The 16,665-nt window shown below is 50.3% G+C and overlaps 1 long non-coding RNA gene across 1 annotated transcript; it reads right to left on the bottom strand.

The window, feature by feature from the left end:
- Positions 1-14,647: 14,647 nt before the first annotated feature.
- Positions 14,648-15,935, bottom strand: LOC307062231. The gene is made up of 3 exons (XR_013811211.1): positions 15,790-15,935; positions 14,977-15,125; positions 14,648-14,857 (listed from the first exon to the last, which is right to left on the bottom strand). It is a non-coding gene; the product is annotated as an uncharacterized lncRNA (long non-coding RNA).
- Positions 15,936-16,665: the final 730 nt, after the last annotated feature.

The following is a 16,665-nucleotide window of genomic DNA, read 5'->3' as shown; positions in this document are numbered from 1 at the left end:
CATTCAACACATCCATAGGGTTTTTCTCCTAAATGAGCTTTCTGATGTCTAATTAGTTCTGACTTCTTAAAGAAGGCTTCTTCACAGTTCCTGCACTGATAGTTCTTCTCTCCTGTGTGAGTCATTTGATGTTTGACAAGTTGCGGTTTCCTGATGAAGGCTTCACCACATTCACTGCATTCATAGGGCTTCTCTCCTGTGTGGATCCTCTGATGCCTAATGAGGAGTGAGTTCCTGCTGAAGGCTTTTTTACACTCACTACATGCATATGGTTTCTTCCCTGTATGAACCCTCTGATGAGTAATAAGCTGTGACTTCCAAAAGAAGGCTTTTCCGCAATCACTACATTTGTAGGGCTTCTCCCCTGTGTGTGTCCTCTGATGTGTAATGAGCCTTATTTTCTGGGAGAAGGCCTTCCCACAGTCATTGCAGCCATAGGGCTTCTCTACTGTGTGGGTTCTCTGATGCCTTTGAAGCTGTGACTTCCTGCTAAAGGACTTCCCACAGTCACTGCAGCCATAGGGCTTCTCTCCTGTATGAGTTCTCTGATGTAAAACGAGCAGTGACTTCCTGCTGAAAGCTTTTTGACATTCACCACACCCGTATGGCTTTTCTCCTGAATGAGTCCTTTGATGAATTGTGAGTAATGACTTCTGGGAGAAGGCTTTCCCACAGTCACGGCATCCGTAGGGCTTCTCTCCTGTATGAGTTCTCTGATGTATAATGAGCTGTGACTTTTTGTTAAAAACCTTACCACATTCCATGCATAAACAGACTCCTGTATGTGCTATTTGGTTTGTAATGAGCCCTGGCTCTTTACTGCTGACTTTTCTACATTTACTGCAATCAGAGTATTTTATTCCACCACGGGTTTTGTCAGGCTTGATACAGAATAGTAATTTCTTATTAAGCTCATCAAGTTTTTTTCTTTCACAGTTACTTTTTGGAATAAGAAAATCAAAAGGATGTTTCAAACTTTTTTCACCTGTGCCACATTTATGGGATCTCATTCCTAAATGATCAAAGTTAATGCCTGAATGAAACATTTTCCCAAAGACGTCATATTCATGGCCTCTCTCCATACTTTTAAGCTTGTCTTGATTATCCTGGTGCCACATTTTGAGATTATTATCTAGCCAGACTTCTTCTAAAAAGGAAAAAATGAACCATACTGTGTAAATTTCCCCAATGATTATGCTTATTGAATAAGTCTTCTGAAATGGAGCCTAAGATCCCAGTCCATCAAAAAAAAAAATTCTTCCAAATACAATGTCTACTTATTAGGCATTGAACATTTTAATAGAAATGAAAACAGATTTTGAAATTACAAATGTTTATAAACACAACTTTCAAATAAGGAAAGATGAAATATACTCAAGTGATCATGATGAGGTAAAAGAGACAAGCACTTTCTGGGGGTGGTTAATGCACTCATTCCACAATAACCTACTGATCGTCTACTGTGTGCTCAGATGCTGTGAGTAGCAGAAATCAGGGAGGAAGGCAGGTAAGTACCCCCATCAGAGAAGGCTGAGAATCACAGTACACAGAAGAGCAAGATTAGTACACAGTGCTGAACGTCAGGCAGGAAGAAACACTGAATATGATGCACAGCAAATGCAGGATATCAACTTCATGTCGGAAAGATGAGGTACGTTAGTTTGCTGTACTACTGGTACATTAAAAAAAAAACATTCTCATTCAAGATCCTCACCCGAATCACTGATATCAGTAATTTTACCATCATGAGAGTTACTTTTGGAATTATCCAAGAGTTCTCCAGAGCTCAGCGTCAACACTTGTATTTAGGGTTTTGACATTTTAGTTGAATTGATCATCTATATATTGCATCTGTATATGATGGAAATTATTCTAAACCACAAGTATTCTTTGCATATCATTAGGATAGATTTTTTTTTACCCTGTAAGTACAATTATTTGTGATCTCCACAATATGACCATTTATTGAGTATTTTAAAATGATATTTTAAAGGTTTGTTTAGTTCATGATATTCTTTACTAGGAATTGTGAGGTAATGCTCCCAAGATGAAAGATATGGCAAGATCTCAGATGTAAGGCTATCAGTCCTTTTCTGCAGGATAATTTTTTCTTGGGGGGAACAAAAGCCACATCTAACTCAGACATACCAGAATTTCAGAGGAAGAACCAACTAGAGCCCGAAACGGAGGAGAACAAAGGATTCAACGATCCGAGCTTCAGTGAGTGTGGATGATAATGCTATTCGTGGGTATTTTAAAGACTAGAGAGAGAACTTAGGGGGTTAAAAACAAAGTCGTCTGTAGACACAGAAGTGTGAGATCCACCTGGATAGTTTACAAAAAATTGTTTCAGGAAATGTTAGAGTAAAGAAAAATCACAAATTTTAATTCAAATCAAATCAGGAAATAAGATTAAGATATATATCCAAATTAATAAGTTAAATGATATAAAACAATATTGAAGTTAAACTGTACCAAAAAATCTTTAAGAAATTTTTAAAAAGTCTTGTCACTTTGGCAAACACATGGACCGGGTTTCACTGGTGCCACCACAGGTGCGGGTACACGTGTGTTTCCCCGTCTCTGTTTCCATTACACTCTTGTCCTTTCTGCCTTCATTTCACCCTATTTTCAATTGATATTCCCACTTATAGGCTTGCTCCCTCCCAACTCTAGTCTCCACACAGCAACATGTAATATTTAGAAAATGTACTCAGGCCTTTTAACCCTTTGCTTAGAAACCTTTGATAAACCCAGACGTTTATCATGGCTTCTGCACCGCTGTGTGCCGGCTCCTTCCAGCCCCCACTCCCTCTCGCAACACTGGGCTCCTCCCCGTCCCAGACCCCAAAGGCCTTTTCCTGCTGCAGGCCCTTTGCATGTGCTCTCCCTGCCCAGCTTCCAGCATTCCTGGCTCACATCATTTTAAGGCCACACTAACAAACACCCTGTTTATTCCCTTCATAGCATGTATCAAATAGGTAATCACCTTGCTTCTGTCTCTCGCACTAGAATGTAAACCCTGAGGGCAGGGAACAGGTTTCTGTTTTTCACTGAGGTACCCCCGCTACATAGCGCATAACCAGCCCTCAATACATGTAGGATAAATACTCTTCACTTGTCATTAAACTTCTAAAGCAATTCCTTTCTATATAGTTAATCTTGACAATTAATTTTGCATTTTGACAAAAATGCTTCATGTTCAAACACTGAATTAGTTTTATATTTTCTTCTAAATTAAAATTCTCTGGTCCTGCAAGGTTATTTCATGACTCATATTTTATCTCAACTCCTCTCATTCCACAAAAATAGCAGTGGTTCTAAATTAATGGGGGAACATAAAGTCTATCTTGACAGCTTTTCCAAACTATACACATCCAGTCCTAATAATTCGTGTGAATGGTGCCTAGACATCTGTAATTTGAAATATTTTCTAAGGTAAGCTGATACACTTACTTAGACGAAAACCTTTGTACTAAAGAAATATTTGATAAATAAGAAAGCTCCTGCCATACCTGGCCTCACAACAACCAATTAATGAAGTATTTAGTAATTACACAGCATAAATTCCATAGAGAACAGAGAAGAGTAAGTTACTCACCATCTTTCTATGTGGGAAAAAACCTTAAGACCTAATTGGTTAAGGAATTACAGATAATGTGTGATCACACCCGGGTTCCTACAATACTGCTCAGTGGGTAGAGATTTCAGAAAAGGCTGGGAGTCAGGGAACACTCCCTGGAGGTGGAAAAAGAGCTTGAAGTGAAGAAGGGGAGGGTGTCTAAATGGGAAAGTGTAGGACAACCAAAGGCCCACATGCAGAGAAACAAACGTGAAAGACATGAGGGAAGAACTACTTTGAGTGGCGTCAACCAGGACCTCTGGGCACAGGAAAAACTGCAGAGATAAGATGCTGCCACACTGTGAGGGTCTTCAACACAAATGGCGTTAAAGTATCACAGAGCAGGCCTTAAACCCAGCAGACTATTTGAAGGGATAAATGAGAAGCTTTATAAGCTGAATACCAAAGGCACCAGAAAGAAGCCCTGGACGCTGACCCTGAAGTTCTTATCTGCAGGGAGGCCGGAAGAGTGCTTAAGGCGTTAGACTTTTCTCCTGTATCCATGGACTCACCTTCTACTCTGTGGGTTTGAAATAGAAATCTGACCAATTAGGGAGAGAAAAGAAAAATAATAAAGGAAACTCAAAGGTAATCAGTGTCACCTCAAACAGGAAAAAACTATGAATTCTTAAAGAGGAGGAAGGAAGCCCACCTGTACAGGTGGGACTGGGGAAGCTAGCAGAAGGGGCGTATCCAAGAAGGCAGGTCCTAAATGACTGTGCTGCCGGGTACGAAGACAGGGCACACTTCATCACCAGCTCCGCCAAAGGGGACGCATCCTGACATGGAGACCAGGACGGAGAGCACATGAAAAGTCAGGAAGGACTTGTGTCACTAGTCCTGAGTCAACTCCAAGGATGGAGGAACTTGAAACACGGTTTTACAGATAACATTTCAAAAGTACCAACCTGTCATCAAAACCCGAGACCTAACTTTCACTATCTGCCATATACCTGATTATTTCTCACCTGGAAAGTTCTGACTTAGGATTTCTTCACCTAATATCCACGGCTCTTCTTGCTCCAGTTTGAAAATCGCCTCAGGTTTGATCATTTGATAACCTGTCAATTGGAAACACAGAGAGTCCCAACTGCTTGGGCTGAGGGACTCTTAAATATAAAGATTTCACTACAGAGGCTAAAAAACAAAACAAGCAAATAAAAACCTTTCAACTGGGTGTAGCAATCAAAAAATCTTTTTGACATCTGAAACTTAAACCTGAAATCCGTAATATCTTAGGGGTCCCACAGTTGCTGGGTGCACCCTGTGTCACACAAGAATGTTCTTACCCAAGAAAACTAGATTGCTATAGTTCTCCAACATCACATCCCTGTACAAGGTCTTCTCAGTAGGATTAAGCAGCTGCCACTCCTCCAACGTGAAGTCCACAGCCACATCCTCAAATGATATCTAAAAAAGCATAATCCCTGTTAAATCGGAAGTCCTTCTCTTTGTTGCATACAGGCTTTCTTCTCTACAGTGACAGGTGGCCTCCGAGTTGGCCCCATGATCTCCAACTCCTGGGATTCATGCTTTCGTTTAATCCCCACCATCCTGACCATGGGCTGGACTTACTGACTCACTTCCACCGAATGGAACAGGGTAGAAGTGCTGCATCAGGTGTAAGAGAATGTGACTTCCACGTTGGGAACCCTCTCCTGCTCTCCCTGGGCCACATGGCGAGGCAGCCCTGTGCACAAGCCCACGTGGCAAAGACCCGAGGCCTGCCAACACCCACATGAGTGAGCTTGGAGGGGGTCACCTCCCTACCGCCCCGTGAGATGACCACAGCCCTTCTCAACATCCTGATGACAGGGTCGTGTGAGACCCTCCACCAGAACCAAATGGGTGAGCAGCTGTCAGACTCGTAACTCACAGAAACTGAGATACATGTTTGTGTTTTCAGCCACTGAGGTTTGGGGTAATTTGTTACATAGCAACGGATAAGCAATATAATATCCTAGTCGTGCATTATACTCTGAGAGGAAAACGAAAATGTTATTAAAATATTCATCATTATGAATTCATTCACCTATCCACCCATCTACCCATAGAATAAGAAGTTGGAATAGGCTGTCTTTAAATAAGCAGTGTTTCTCAAAGAAGGTGCCACTGGTATCTGGGCAAAGGACAAGACACCACAGAGACCGATACTGTCCCAGGCTGGGCCCACGTACGTGTGCTGCCGTGTCATCAGAAGGTGCCCAAACAGCGCGGAAAGCTGTCCTGCCTTCCAGACGCTGGACAAGACCCAAAACACTGCCCAGGGATAGGCTCCCGTGCCAGCGGGCCAGGATGCTCTCAATACGTGGACCTCACTGGTCCTCTGGTCCCAACCAGAGGGTTTCACTGGACGCTGACACTTTCTTGGGGTCTGGTCTGGCCGTCCTCATGGGCTCCCCAGGCACGGGTCACACTCTCCAGGCCCTACCTGACCACATTTACTTCCTGTTCGAATTCACTGCATCTGATAATAGCCCCGTATTTGCAGAGGGGCTGAGTGAGCGTTTTAATGGACAGTTTGAGGACAGGCTTAAGGGGCTGACAGGAAGGCTCATGGCGACCCCAGCCTGGAGCACAGAGCTCAGAAGGGAGCGGCCCTTCGCACGGTGCCGGGGCCCAGCCAGGCTGCCCCCAGTCACAGCCCTCCTCTCACAGTCACTGACCCGTCATGCTCTGCAGGAGACCCCACGGGAACCTCCACCCCTACAACCCCGTCCTGAAGACTCAGTGACTGCCAGATCCTGTACACCCACTTTCAAATCTTTTAAAAACTCAGGAGTTTCTGCTAACCAATTCTTAAACACGCTCTATCTCTCTGGTTAAATTATGTAAAAATATCTGTTCCTCTGCATAGGGACAAAGTGTCTTTCCAGACAAAGGGTCTGGATGAAAACGGATATGATTTCTTTTAAAGTTTTGATTATTAAATGGGACACGCTGATGATGACCAGAGAGAAAAGAAAATAAAGCCCAGCACCAGGGGAGGCACAGGGGAGGGAGAAAGACATTAACGACCTTTGTGTTTTAGACCTGCTCCTGAAAGCTTTCCTTCCTCCTGGAAGAAAAACAAGAAACAAAAGAAAATGACTCCTTGTGCTTCTCTCCGCACCCGTGACCGCTCTGGGTGTAGACCGATGCCTTCCTGCTCGATGGGGCTGCCGCCCAGCAGCACAGGGCGCCTCAGCCCCTGTGCTTCCCACGCAACAGCCCCAATGCTGTCTGCACCCCATGAGGTGGCAGGGCCTGGACAAACAAAATGGCCTGGAACTCAGCGCCCCAGGCAGCCCCTCGAAAACCAAGGACTGAAGTAAATTATTCAGACTGGGCAACGGAAAGCCACGCTGGGGCCCTGTTAGCCTAACTGCCTGATGAAAGCATGTGCTGCCTGGAGGCTCTGGGACTGCGTTCCTGGGGTGCACACCCAGCCGTGTGACCCCGCTGTCTCAGCCCTGGCAGGTGTTCAGGCCAGCCTCCACCTGCTGCCAGAGCTGTGCTATGCGAACCACTGCCTTGTGCCAGGTCACAATTGTTCACACGGCCACTTGAGAAGCCTCCTGATGTGCTGACACATGCCTTCCTGATTGGGAAACGGCTGAGACCACATGCAGGCTGGGAGGCTGCCCCGGATGAACTCCCTGGTTCCTGTCTTGGCCCCTCTAGGTCTGACCTGTTCAGGTTCATGATGGGGTTGCCTGTTTCTCACTCAGGTCCTGAAAAATCAAGTGGATGGGCTGAGGAGTCTGGCTCCTGGTTAAAAACCTAAGTGTGAACCTTCAGGTTCAAACACAGGCAGGCCCAAAGGGCTACCCCGCAGGCCTCCTGGGGGACACTGCCCCCACCCCTGCCCCCAGACCTGGGGCGCAGCCTGCGTGCCATGGCCTCCGAGGGGCCGGTGAGGATCTCGTGTGCCCTGCATCTCTGCCTGAGGCCTTTGGCAGAAGCCTTTCTCAGGTGCCTCTCTAAGACCCCCTGTGGGGGGAGGCCTGAGGACACTGTCCGCCTCTGACCCAGTGCCCGGTGCTTTCCACTCCCTCCTCCCCTTCCCCTCCTCCTGGCCCCCAAGTCCATAAATCTGCCGGAGCCTTTTGTTCGGGGCTCCCTGGGCAGCGAACACCTGTGCTGAGACACCTGACACGTGGCCAGGGTGCTGTTCACTCCTCAGGGAAAGGTAATGGGGAGTCGGTGCCTTCTGCGGCCTCCGGCTCTCACTCGTGCCATCACTCTCGGCTACTGTCACCCTGGCTGCTGCTGTCACCAGCTACTCTGACACCTGGCAGCTCGGCCCTCTCAGCTCTGCTGAGCTCCTGGCACAGAACACAGCAGCGAAGGGGAAAAGCTACAGTGCTGTGCACTGCTTTAAACAACAGGATTTTAAAAAGAAAGGAACAGAGGAAGGAAAAGAGGGAGGAGGTCAGCTAGGTGGATGGGAATTGTTTTGAAAGGTGAAGGGAGGGATTCCCCTGGTGGCGCAGTGGCTAAGAATCCGCCTGCCAATGCAGGGGACACGGGTTTGAGCCCTGGTCTGGGAAGATCCCACATGCCGCGGAGCAGCTAAGCCCTTGCACCACAACTACTGAGCCTGTGCTCTAGAGCCCACGAGCCGCAACTACTGAGCCCGTGTGCCACAACTACTGAAGCCTGCATGCCTAGAGCCCATGCTCCGCAACAAGAGAAGCCACCGCAATGAGAAGCCCACGCACCGCAATGAAGAGTAGCCCCCGCTCGCTGCAACTAGAGAAAGCCCGCGCAGCAATGAAGACCCAATGCAGCCAAAACATTAATTAATTTAAAAAAACAAAAAGAGAAGAAAAGTGAAGGGACACCGCAGTCGTTTCTTGAGTCAATAATGTCAGGGCGGTGGGGGGAGGGGTGAATTAGGAGGTCGGGGTCAGCAGGTGCAAACTATTATATACAGACTGGATAGACAACAAGGCCCTGCTGTGGAGCACAGGGAGCCATATCTAATCTCCTGGGAGAAACCGTAATGGAAAAGAATATGGAAAACAATGTATATATATTTTTATATACAACTGAACCACTGTGCTGTACAGCAGAATCTAACACCACATTGTAAATCAACTATACATCAAAAAAAAAAGGTCAGGAAAAGGAACTGAGGGCAGATACCCTCCTGTGCAGCTTTTGCCAGCAGAAGCAAAACCAGTTCTACCTAAAATGTATCGAAATTCCAACTGAGAGAATATATACGGGGCCATTTGAAGGTTTTGTAACAATCAGTTGTGTCAGATGATTCTGGTTTCTTCCCTAAACCCAGAGCTCAGGTGGGACGTGGACCCCGGCCTGCTGCCCACTGCTGTGCTCTTTACACCCGCGGCCACCGAGGACCTGCAAGGAACAGCCTCAGAAATACGTTCATCCGTTACAGGATGCAATCTGCCACGTCATCTACATCAACAGCTAGTAAAACGCTTTCTTTACGGGAAACCATCAGGAGATGTTTGCTCCCACCGAGCAAATGGTCTGCTTTTTGACAGAGGAAACCATGCAACTCTTCCTGTTTCTCTTTCTGTGGCGGCTTCTGGGAACGTGTGAGGAAGCTTGCGGCTCAACTCCAACAGTGCAGGGCCTTACTTCTCTTATGTCTGTGCCCCAACTTCAAGACTTTTGTATGATTCTGTGATCCACCTTGTACTTCTTTTGACATCTTCCTTCCCAAGATTATATTTTCTCCGGGTACAATTTAAATGTATTTAGACCCTTCTTGTTAGTTGTAGAGATGCCTGTGAGCCTCATCACACCCACAGATAAAACTGCTAGAGGACAAATAACTCACCTGTGACTTGATCATTCTCCCCCGTTCCTGGGAAATCTGCTCTGCTCTGTCCTGATGCTCTGGAAGAAGGCCTCTGGTCAAAGGTCTGTGGACTGGGAATGCGCCTCGAGTCCTGAGGCCTCTTCTTTCTTATTTCACATGAGTTTTCGTGCTCCTGAGGGCCATGGCCTGGAGGTGCAGTGGGAATTTTATTTTAGATGATGCAATTCATTTGGGGACCTCAATCTTGGTTCTCTATAGCTGGGAACTCAGACAGGCTATGTGCTAGCACTAAGAAACAGGATAGAAAGTGAGCTACTGGCATGTGTCAGTCGAGCCGACCGCAGCCAGGCCAGGCCTGCACCGCACACTGGGCTCTGCAGCCTGGCTCCCACCTGGGACTGCCCGATGGGAGCCACCTGCCTCGCCGGTTCAACCGAAGACCCCAGGGGAGCCCCACCACCTCAAAGCACTCTGCAGAGACGGCAGCAAAGTCTGGAAAGACAGTCTTGGCTCACCCACCCTGCAGCACCTTTCCCCGGGGGCACTTAGATGAAGCCACTGGCACAGGTACTACAGAATAAAATGCGACTCACTTCTAGGCAGGACAGGGAACAGGCAATGGCCTGGGGTACTGGCTCTCTACTCCAAAATCAGCCCTGGAGCAAAAGGAAAGCAGAGATCAGAGGAACTAAAAGAAATGGTCAAAAGGAGAGGAGAGACCCCGGGGGAGAGGAGAGACCCCGGGGGAGACGGAGGCCACGGTGAAGCTGACACTCAGGTGTGGGTTTCCGGCTGAGCCGGCCGCACTACAGTCCAGAGCAGATGCAGCGAGAAGAGAGGCCTAAGGAAATCTTTTCCGTTCTTTCTTTCTCAGCTCACATTGGCGCAAATACTGCCTTCCCTTCCCTCGGAGATCAGCAGAACAGCCTAGGCCACGGTAGAAGGCGGCTCAAAATCCCTGCTGAGTTTAGGAATCACAGAAATGGCAAGGGCCCAGCTGCCTTCAGGCACTTACTTGTCTCCCACTGCCCCATGGACCCCAAGGAAACTGCTCCACACCTGCTTCTTCCTAAGGGTCTCTAATCCCTGATCGGAGGAGCTGCTCAGACAAGTGGTGGGTACGGGGCTATCCAGTGGCTCTAAGGTCCACACTGCTGGCCTTGGGGCCCCTTCCCTTCCCTTTACTTCAAAGGCCTGGCCTCAGCCCTTCCCTAATGCAATTATCAGAGTAGGAAAGCAGATAACACCTCTAGGGAGATATAGCTCAGAGCCTGTGAGGGCATATACGAATTAAAAAGAAAAAGACTCCCCAGAACCTTATTCAAAGAGTATTTACTGTAGAAAATCTGTAATTACAAAATCTTTCTCTGCCCCTTTGGGATGTATGTTAATCTTTCCTAAAACTAAGTTTAACAACTCAAGAATGCCTTTCTTAAGGACCTGGGAGCCGTCTTGAAATAATCCAGGAAGAGACCCCTCTCTCTGGGTCTCTGGGAGGACAGGAGCCTAACCAGCCTGACTTTGGCAACCGGCTCCAAATTGTAAAATTACCCCCCATCATAAAGGTATGACAAGTGTATTCTTCCTTTGGATGAAGGCAAGTAGCTAACACAGTAGCCACCCCCACTACCAGGATGGACTACATGTGACAAATGATCACTTAACTTGAGACCGTGTGTATAACGGGTTGTACATGCCCGGCTACAGAAAAGGGCACGATCTCTTCCTGTCTCTCGCAATGTCTTTAGCAGACTGCCTGAGGTGGGCATCAAATTCTGGTTCAATTTTTATTCAGTAATAAAACTGTTCTAAGGGACTTCCCTGGGGGTCCAGTGGTTAAGACTCCATGCTTTCACTGCAGGGGGCACGGGTTCGATCCCTGGTCAGGGAACTAAGAACCTGCATGCCACGCGTGCAGCCAAAAAAATTTTTTTTAATTAAAAAAAAAATTAAAAAACAACCACCACCTATTCTTTCTCTTCTACTTTTGTGGAGAAGTCTTCTGGACTGGCAGAGACTGGTTGAAATTATTTCCCCAACAAGCCAAATAACCAAATAAATGAGTACAACCACTACTTTAAAAACTTTTTAAAGATCGCAAACTGTATTACAGAGATCACCTGAGGCAGAATTATCAGAAGAGATGGACCAAGGGTTAAGATCAGCACAATCACAAAAAACACGATGTCTTCATGCACACAAATACTTACACTTTCAATGTCTCCACCGCTCATGAACCAGGTCACTTACACCAGCCGGATACCAGATCAGGGCCAAGGACTCCACGGGCTCACAGCAGGGTCACACAGGGATGTGACTTCCTTCATGAGGGTACACCTGAAAGGAAATATCCAAAAATACAGTTGCCAGTAAGCCTGGGGGCATGAGGGACAAACTCCACCTCCCACCCGAGATCTGTCTAGCGCTGCGATCCACACCTGTGGCTCCTTGTTCTCCCGGCTTGGTCTCCACAGGCTGACAGGCTGAGAGGAAGACCGACATGGTGGATGGCCAGTGGGCACCTTTCCGCAAAGTAAGCTGAGCAAGGAGAGAACATAATAGCTACGGGAGACCTAGAGCAGGAGCCCCTTTTTCTAACAAAGAATGGGGGGAAAGGAGGGAGGTATCCTCAGGGTCCCAGTGCAACGGAGAGAGATGGGTGGACTCGTCCTCCACAAACGAGGGAAGAAACTTATGCCCTGGTGTTAGCAGACTGCCAGGTTTTCCTCCCGGGCAGCTAACAAGAGTGGAGAGAACACTGGCCCCTTTGAGGCCCTTCCTGTCCACCCCTAGAGCTGGGCTGAGGGCTGGAATCAGACTACCCGCTCGGGAGCCCCACACCCTCGGTCAGCAAGGGAAAGAGGAAAGGAAACCCAGGAATGCTGCTCAACGCCAGCCGGACCACGGACCAGCTCCTGGCACCGTCTCTCGAGGGCCTTAAACATTTCCCTCTTCGTCCTGTAGCGAATCGAGGGGGGACACAGGCCAGGGAGGGAGGGCAGGTCCCAATGTTACCCAGGGGCTGAGGATCCTGTGGAGAGTCAAGAACCAGCCCATCTAGGCAGACAGGCTGGATCTTGAAATTTGACCTGAAACAGCGGCAGAGGGCAGAGCGAGGGCGTCCAGGGCAGGAAGACCTCTACAAGCGGGAACGGAGCCGGCACGCGTTCCGCCCACGCGTGAGGGGCGGCACACACAAAGGTCAGGTTCCCCGAGTGAAACCGGACTCTCCTGAGACCAGAGCGAAGAGTGTGGTGCATGGGAGCAGGTCTGTCACGAAAAACATCCTGGGAGAGCAGAGAGCGACACCCAAAGGAGAAGCGCCTCTTCCCGAGATGCGCAGGGAGCTCCCTGGGGCTCCCGGGCACGGGCAGGTCCCGATGGTCTAGGAGGCCCAGTGAAAAGGGAGCCCAGAGTCACTGCGTTCCAAACCCGAGGCCCCCTGAGACACAGGCCCACCTGCCCTGGAAGCTTCTATCTTGTCTGGACCCCTTTTGGATTGATGCATAGGAGACCTTCTGTAGCTTCTCCTCTGGAAAAGGGGACGTGCCAACTGTACTAACACCCCGAACAGTCACCCTGCTTCCTCCCCCAGGACCCCAACATACTCCTGCACTGTGCCCTCACGTCCACGTCGGGTCCCACTCACACACTGATGCAGACCTAGACACACACTCACAGTCTCATTTACGGGCCAGGAAAGCAGCAATTTGCTGAAGGCCTCTTACTACCAGGCCCTGTTCCGGGCACGTGGGAGAGACCACTAAACAGGACAGAAAGTCCCTGCCCTCTAGGATGGGAAACAGACACACAAGTAAGTATAATAATTTCAGACTGTGAGAGTGCTCAGAAGAAACTTCAGATGTGCCAGAGGAGTGGGTGGGTGGAGGGCACTCCTTGCAGATGACTTTTAGCTGAGCTCTGAGGAGGAGGGGCTGGCCCTGGAAGGCTACAGGCCAGCCACGCCCGGCAAGGAGCATCCCACACAAAGGGCTGGAGCAAGGGGGAGGACTCCTAGCCGGTGGGGTCTCTGAGCACTTTTAAACAAGGAAATATTCAAGTAAAAGGAGCCATCACTGACCAACACAGCCGTGTACACGCTGGGTGAGACGGGCCAACGAACAAAGGACAAGGCGGTTACTGAGCAGAAGTCATGACGTTGAGTCTTGCCTGAGCCAACGCAGGACTCACCCAAACCCCAGAACACCACCCTTAGAGGCCCCGCAATCACCAACACGCAAAGGCCCTCAAATTCGGTTCCAAAGACCGCCTCAATCACACTGACTGACCCCCCGAGAACCCCCAGCCCCCAGACCACTGGACACACGAGTCTCCAGGACACACAAGCATTGACTCCATAAACCCCATGTGCCCGACGCCCCCCAGGGGGCCTGGGCCGTCAATTACACACACTGTGAGTCCCCATCGGCTCCTCTAGCAAGGCCCCCCATCACCAACCACCAGTGACAAAAACAATCCACAGAAGTGCGTGAATCAATGAACCCGAAAGTCTCTCCACAGCCAACCCATGATCAGACACCCACAGAACCCCTGACTCCCGGTCACGGCGGGCTCTCCGTCACTCAGCCCTGCGCACCAGCCACAGGCCTCCCTACGGGCCACCTGGTTGATTACGACCCCAGAGCCCTCTGACATCCACAGGCTTCTCAATGCCAAGGCCAAGAAACCCCATCACTGGCTCCTCCAGACCCCACTCGATAACCTCCACGGTCTATCCACTGACTAGACACTGAGTCAGTGGAACCCCAAATGCTGAGTCCCAAAGGACCCCCAGAGAACTCCAACCCCTCCCTCTCGCGGTGCCCACCCACTCACCTTCACAGAGCCCGTCACCACCCGCCCCCTGAACCAGGCCCTCATCACACGGGGCTGCCAGCCACTCACGTCCAGATACCCACTCTCCAGTCCACGCCGTGCTCACCCACCACTCAGACGCCCCCAGATCTCATCACCCTGCGAGGGCCCCCAGCTCCGCACAAACACCCCCGGCTCCTCCAATGGCGCCAATTACCACCCCCCACTTCCCCCTCACAGCCCCCAACAGGCCGCCTGTCAACCTGTGTGCAGACCCCTGCCACTGACACGCGGCCTCCGACCTGATGCTTCAGCCACAAGATCCCCAAACACGGGCCGCCCCGGTCACTGCCCTCCACCGAAAAAGCTACCATCGAAAGGTCAAGTCAAACCAAACGCAGACGTAGCAAAGAAATGTTTTACTCCGAGGATTTATTCTTGGAGGGGGGGAGGGGTGCTGGAGGAGGAAGGACGCTGCGGCCCTAAGAGGCCCAGCATCTCTGCAGAGTGTGGGGAAGCTGGATCAAAGGGCGGGGGACCAGACAGCAGACGACGAGAGGACATCTCACCGGAGGTCGGCCAGTTCTGGGCGCAGTGGCGGGCTGCAAGCTGCTCAAGCCTACGGCCCAGAGTTCAGGGAACTGCGGGAAGGAGAGAAGCTGAACCAAAGTTTGGTTTCTAAGCGTTCTGATCAGTGAGAACAAACAGTTCAGCTAATCATTGATGAGGCGAAAGATGAGAGGGGCTGTGTCATATTTACCTACGGCCTTGTCACGGGTAAACAAGGGCATCATGTGGGAAGGGGGTTCTTTGCAGCCAGCTGCTTCCCGGAACCCGAGAGAGGGGGGGATCTTCCCAGGAGCACACGGCTCAGGTACAGCCCAACACTGCAGCAACCAGCGGCCCCTCCTGCCGACGAAATCCTCAGTGCAACCACTCGGGGCCCTCTACATGCCCCCCACGCGCCCACAGAGCCTCGTCGTTCATCCCTTCGCGCCCAGTCGCCAAGCCAAAGGCACGCAAATCGTGGATGGCTAGAGCCTTAGCTATTGCTGCACACAGACCCGAACCCACATCCCCAGGGCACACGCCGGCCCCGCACAGCCCTCCACTCACTCCCGAGGGGAGCCTCTGGGCTCCCTCACTCCCAGGGCCTGCTGCCTCCAGCCCCCGAGGCTAAGGTCCCCCCAAAGGCCCCTCCCAGAGGCGCCCACCATCCACTTAATTCCCTCCGCCGGCCTCACAACCGCTCACCCCTCCCTGGCCCCGAATTACTGATTTCCACAGACATTCCACTACCTCGCCCGCCAAGTGTCCCCAGCTTCATCAGCCCCACCGTCTCCCCGCACAGCCCCTCGTCTCCCACCACCACGGAAGGCCCTACCCTGCCCCCCAAATCTCCCTCCTGCTTCCCACATCACTGCCGCCCACACCCGCCCCTCCAGACCCCTGTCCCCCAGGCGTTTCCCCACCGTCGCGCTCCCTCCCGCCTCCCAGCTGCCCGGCCACCCCGCGGCCCCCGCGGCCCCTCCCCTCTGCCGCCCCACGCCCCTCCCCCACGGCGCACCCCCACATGGACCGGAATCGGCGCCTGCGCGACAGGGCCGTCCTCTCGCGCCTTCCCCGCACCCGGCTCCGGAGCCGGTTCGTGCGCACGCCGGCGTAGCCCCGAGCCGGTCCGCGCCGGGGTCTCAGCGGCCCCGGTCGGACGCGGAGGCCACCGCCAGCCCGCAGCCCCGCCGTCCCGTCCCCGCCCCCCACACCCTTACCCCTTTGGCCCAAGGCGCCGAGGCAAACACGGCCGGGCCGCGGGAGTGTCCGCGCAGAACTACGTTTCCCGGAGCCCCGTTCGCTTTAGAACTACATTCCCCAGAGGGCTCCGCGGCGCGCCTCCCTGATGGACAGGGGCGAGGTTTCCTGGTGCCAACCTCTTTGCGGCTGCCTGGGGCTCCCGGTTCAGACGGTGGGATGTAGCCTGCGCTCCCCCCCCCACCCCTCAGTGTGCTCCAGTTTTGATCATAGAGCAAAGTAACTTTTTTTTGAGTAAAGTAATTTATAAAATCAAAGTCGTAGTATAGGTACGTTTTATCCAGTCCAACAGTACTAACAAAAAGAATGAAAATAAATGAGGGATTTGGGGAGAAAAAAATGTAATTATGGGAAGAGAAGTAAATTAAGGAATATAAAAGCAGAATATAAAAGGAATTAAAATAGAAAAAACTAAACTTGATAAATCCAATTTTTTAAATAAAATATAAAATCATACTAGAGACTTTTATCAAAAAGTGAGAAGAAACAGCAAAAACAATTGGTAATGAAAAAAGAAAATTAGCCAAAAAGAACAAATTAAAATATCTGTGAAAGAATATTTTGCTCAATTCGTGCTCTTGAGAACCACAACTACTGAGCCTGTGTGCCTACAAGAATCAAGACAGTATGGTACTGGCAC

The sequence above is a fragment of the Hyperoodon ampullatus genome (assembly GCF_949752795.1).
Source record: "Hyperoodon ampullatus genome assembly, chromosome: 13".
In the NCBI taxonomy this organism is placed as follows: Eukaryota; Metazoa; Chordata; class Mammalia; order Artiodactyla; family Ziphiidae; genus Hyperoodon; species Hyperoodon ampullatus.
Note: the sequence above shows the minus strand (reverse complement) of the source record. Positions and strands in the feature narration are given on the sequence as shown.